The sequence below is a fragment of the Trachymyrmex cornetzi genome, unplaced genomic scaffold (assembly GCF_001594075.2).
Source record: "Trachymyrmex cornetzi isolate Tcor2-1 unplaced genomic scaffold, Tcor1.1 scaffold16, whole genome shotgun sequence".
Lineage (NCBI taxonomy): Eukaryota > Metazoa > Arthropoda > Insecta > Hymenoptera > Formicidae > Trachymyrmex > Trachymyrmex cornetzi.
The window spans coordinates 2,668,116-2,673,873 of record NW_017296201.1 but is presented as its reverse complement, the minus strand read 5'-3'; positions in this window follow the sequence as shown (position 1 = coordinate 2,673,873).

The window sequence follows — 5,758 nt, the reverse complement described above, 5'->3', positions numbered from 1 at the left end:
GACCAGTTCGTCCGCTCCGAGATGCAGTTCTACGATTTTTATGATTATTCGCATAAAGAGTGTATTATCTTCTTTTAGTGTTATCATGTGTCTCACTGCTATAGCTTGTTTAGCTTGATGTCATTTTCTGCGCTGCTGGGGCTAAGACAAATATTAGTGATTCCAACGAATTCAGAAATATTATTTCATATTTATATCAATAATAATTGATACCTATTTAATCGATTAGCCATTTGCATATCTGCAAGATCATATTTGAACAACGCAGTCAATGACTTGCTTATTAAAATACGACTTGGTATTAATACCAAATATTAGATGGATCGTCAGATAAAGGACATCACGACTTCGAATTTAAATATGTTTCAATCGATATAAAGTTAGTATAAAATTCTTTAAATAAATTATCTTCCACTTATTTACCTTACGCAAGTATTTCGAACGGACGCTAGTAATATCTAAAGACCCGCGTGTAACAATCGATAATGTTGATGATAATGGCATAATAATTAATTTTGCCAATTTATGTTTGATAAGCAATAGAACAGATTGCGAATCTCTCTTTTGCGAGAATGGTACATTCGTGTGTCTTAATCCTATTCGCCTACTATTGATTTGATTCTTAACCAGAAATACATTTAACGTATCAAATTTGTTTGAGTGAATCTCGTACTGCGCCTTAAGATCTACTAATTCGCAACCAAGATTTTTTTGTTACATGAGTTTTATAAGAACAAGTATGGTTTATTCCATTGTGCAACGATTATTTGTCCAAACTGGGGCTCCTATTTATTTCGTGTTGTGCGCAAAGCGAATGGATGATCAGGGAATATCTCTTAAAAATATTGAACTGATCCGATAACGTGAATATCAACTCGTGCCTTCTTAAAGTACTTCTGCTGCGATGGTATACTCATTTTTGGCTCTTCTATTTGAGTTAATAAACTAGTGCCATATCACCGAAATGTTGAATTAGTTGATGTGAATCAATTCTTCTTGACGTAATATCAACGAAGTTGTTCTTAGGTAGTATATATTTACATGTTCCATTCATTATAGTTAATTCCTGTTATTTCGATAACTCTGTTCTCTATAAATTTCTCCTATTAAGTAGAAATACTAACGATCCAATAAAATAATCATAGAATTCGCCAATAATAATGCGCTTTAATACATATTGTCAAAGCTTTCATCACTCTACGATGCAATCTGGCTAATAAATAAACCAGCACATAATCCTTAGAGTCCTCAGAGTTCTCATCTAACATAACGGAAACGTTTCATATCTATTATGAAGAGAAAAAGAACTGTTTGGAGAATTGTTGTCACTTCGTTTTTGATGCAATGTATTTGTTGTCTTCAGAAAACATATCATCCTCGTAGAAGTCTTGACTATTATTTGACTAGCTTGCGGAAATTGCTTTTCCTCATGAATAGTAGCCCGATATAAGTACCTGGCAGGAATGGGAATGCTACTAATCCTTGTACTGCTTTTCCTCCTTTTGCGATCGAGAATCCTTGGTGGAGATCAATAATACTATCTCCTGAGTTGCCGCAGAAATCTGTGTGGCTTTAGCTGGTCGTCTAGTTGTCGTTGAGAACTAGTCAATTCCTGTTATCGAAACTCTAATGGTATTATGCTTTTCATGGAAGAAGAATTACGCCTTGATTCAATGAGGTCTTGGTCACTGAGTAATGCGCGACTATATGCGGGAACTTAGTTCGTTGTACCCATGCCTCGGCAAAATGTAAAATCCCAATAGTCGAGTATAACGTAGAAGTTCACAGTGAGCTCGGCCTCCGCATACTTCATTTGAAGAGCATACTTTTATTGAGGCCCAGAGAGCATCCGAAAGAACTTGAAGACTTGCCAAATTTGATTTGCATAAGCCTATTTATAAGGCTCTGTGGCATTTTCTTCTTCGCGAAAAACGCGTCTTATAGCAACGTCATATATTACATATCGGATGGACGCGCATAGTATAGACGTACATTAGCTGTGGCAGTTGGTTAATTAAAACTGTGGTCCGATTCATAGACACAGCGCTTACAGTTCTCATGATATTAACGATCGGTCTGAATCGTTAGCGTGCTGACGACGATTTTATTTCGAATTGCCTCACGTAGACGCAATCACGAGAAATCACAAGGCACAACCTGTATATTTAAAAAAAAGCAAAAATATTTTAAATTAATACAAATTAAACTACAAAATTAAATTTCCTTATGTTCTGTTTTTCTTTACCTTTAGCTGCTCTCTCAACTTCTGCTGCCGTTAATTGAAGATTTTAGTTTCTTCAGTATCCTCAACATAAACTTCATGTCACTCAAATGGCATGCGAGCGTCTGTCATTTTTTACAAGGAACTGATAAAAACGCCAGTTGTTGTATAAATTTTTGTTGCCAAGTAAGTTTAGTTCAGTAATGTAAGCTCGGCCTGTCTGGGTAATCAACGATTTTTATCTAAATTCAATCATATTTAATTATTATTAAATCAATTAATATTATCAATTGTTATTAAATTCTTATCAAAAACATTTGATTATTTTTAGTAAGCGGTTATATTACCTAGAGGCACCTATTCCACATTCAAGATTCATATTGGTCCCCTTTTTCCATGTAAATGTAACGTAAACATTCACGGTGATCCATCTCCGGATTAGGGTCTTCATGAGTATGTAAATTCAGAAATCCGTGACGTTACTTCGCTCATGTAAAATCCTCAAGAAGTGAATTAGACCGATCATGAATGTACTGATGATGCTGTAAGCGTGAATCGGATTGCGATCTAATCTGCCACACACACCATAGCAACCTTCATTCATGTATTTGGTATTCTTCAAGAAATGATCCTCGTATGTCTCGTATTTCTCTATTGAGTATATGCGGTTGCCTTCTTTTATCCCTCACAGTTACTGATGTAGTGAATAATAATTTCTTGCAACCGATAAATTGCAATAAAATATGCGGTGTCAAAATTATTTCTTTGTATTTCCATAGGTATTATCTAAAAGATTTTTGTATAATATATATATTTCCAGTAGGTATCACCTAAAGATTTTTTGCATAATATATTGACTTTTTATTAGTTTGAATTGTTCAACACACAACTCCCGGACGATAGATGCACCGATATGTATGTCTATTGGGCCCAGAATTGTAGCGCATATGCAATTTTGTCTGTGATATAAAACATCATATAATATCGATATCCATTAACTCTAGATTTAATTATCGTGTTGGTTTATCTAATAAGGTTAGATACATGGCACTGAATCGACATCTCAATTGCTTTCCTTCTTTGAAGTTCTTGAAGTTTGTTCTTGAAGTTTATTCTTAAACTCTAAACTTCGCCATTAAATTAAACTATAATTAGACTTGAATCTAATAACGCTTATGGTATTTTTCAAATTTATCCTTTATCGAAACGAGCCGTTGATAATGTAACGCATTAATTCTAATTATAATTATATTCAAGCAATGTAATGGATGTATCTAAAGTGTTTATTGTTATTTACCGATTTCATATGATTCATACCAATACCGACGTATTGTCATTAGACGTTCTTCTGACAGTTGCGGATTTCTGTATGTATAATAAAGAATTTTGATTTCCATTACATCGCTTATAATAGTTCGATTAGTAAAAACATATGACTTTAGAATATCCTTAAATTATATGTATATATATATATATATATATATATATATATATATACATATATTTAAAAATCCTTTTCCACAATTAAAGTATAAATAATGACACGCAGTCCAACCGGTCAATTTTAAGCAAAAAACGATTTAAATTTAGATCTATTTTAGTCTAATATAGATATCTACGCTGTCAATTTGTGCCAATATTTCAACATGAAGATTCTACATTATATATATATAAATATATTTAAAAATCCTTTTCCACAATTAAAGTATAAATAATGACACGCAGTCCAACCGGTCAATTTTAAGCAAAAAACGATTTAAATTTAGATCTATTTTAGTCTAATATAGATATCTACGCTGTCAATTTGTGCCAATATTTCAACATGAAGATTCTACAATGTTTTTGTACAAAATGAGAACGGTTTGGGCTGCGGATTATATGAACAATGTTGAATTCTTAGAACTAAACTTACGATTAGATTTATTACTTGGTTTATATTATTACTTAGTATTATCCGGAACAATATTGTCATTCACTTATCAAAAAAAGTTAGATCGAAATGCAGATAGAAAACGGAGCAAACTAAAAAATTAATTTGTTAATAGAATTTACCCTAGTAACACAAGGACATTCTGTTATAATCCAAGACATCCTGAAGTCTATTAAATGAGCTCATTATGTCTCACATTTATCAGGATATAAAAATCAATAGTCTTAAAGATGTCCGTTCGTAATTTTTGGAACAATTCTCTTATTTCTAATACAGCACATACCTTCAAGGAACGTCCTAAAGATATTCAGAGGACATTTCTATGCCCTTTGAACAGCTTAAGGACGTCGCTAGGATATTTCTTAGATAAAGTACGCTAAATTTGCAAAATTGAAATATTTCACAAAATATTATATTCATTAGCTTTGATGGTATGTATAACAATACAATCCTGTCTCGCACTAATTATAAATGTGTACGAAAAGCATGTACATATAATTATGATGTATGTGCTTTGGTTATATATAGACTTGGTTATATAGAAAGAGTTTGACTAAATTTTATATTGAGAAACGATGTCATCTAATTCTCAAATATAAAAAGAACTAAAAAATATATTCCAAGAATCACAGACTGACGTTTTTAGAACTAAGGATTACAATGTTATAGTACATTTTTAGATGTTTATTTGCTATGCTTTAGGACGTTCTGAAATTTTCATCTTACAATTAGTACAATGTCCTAAACATATCCCACGTATGTTCCAGGATATTTAGGATGTATTCAAAATCATTCTAAGAACGTTTTGTGCTATTAGGGTATTGAGTTTTTAAAAATCTGCTATTGTTAATATGGAAGCTTTTAGCAAATGCAAACAAACTTATGATAACAAAACATAAAAAGAAGCCCCAATCAAATTGTGAAAGCGAACCAATTGCTACATATGCGGCGTTAATCGATTTAGTTGTCCGAATTGTGAGAGTATGTATTGTATGTACCATTATAATAAGTTTCGAAATATATATCGATAAAACAGAGCACATTGATGAAATTCAACAACTTTTAAGAAAGTACTGAAGTAATGGCCAAACTCTGATAGAATCGTCTGTTTTATCGATTAAACCCGATTTACACACAACACACACAATTTTAATTATTTTTTAAGTATTTAATAAAATTAAAAGTATCTACATATGAATTCATAAAAATATATAAAGAATATAACAATATATAAGAATATAATAGAAAAGAACAAAAAATCCAAAAAAAACAGGGCGAATAATAGAAAAGATAATAAAAAGTCATAATGCGTAATATTTTAAGACCTTTAGTTTATAATACTGAATCTTACAAGAGAAATAAACAGAAAAATCTAAACCTTTGTACGAAATTAGGTACATATATTCAGATCGTACTTCTTTAAATTTAAACTTCTATAAACAAAAATTGTTAAAATAAAAAAACAATAAGAAAAATCTAAATATTTTTATATAAATATATTAAGTACTAAACATGACTTATACAAAGTTTCATTGAGATTCACCATTAGTTTATAACAAATAACAAATTTTATTTATTTACTGAACAATTAATGTCTGCATCTCAAG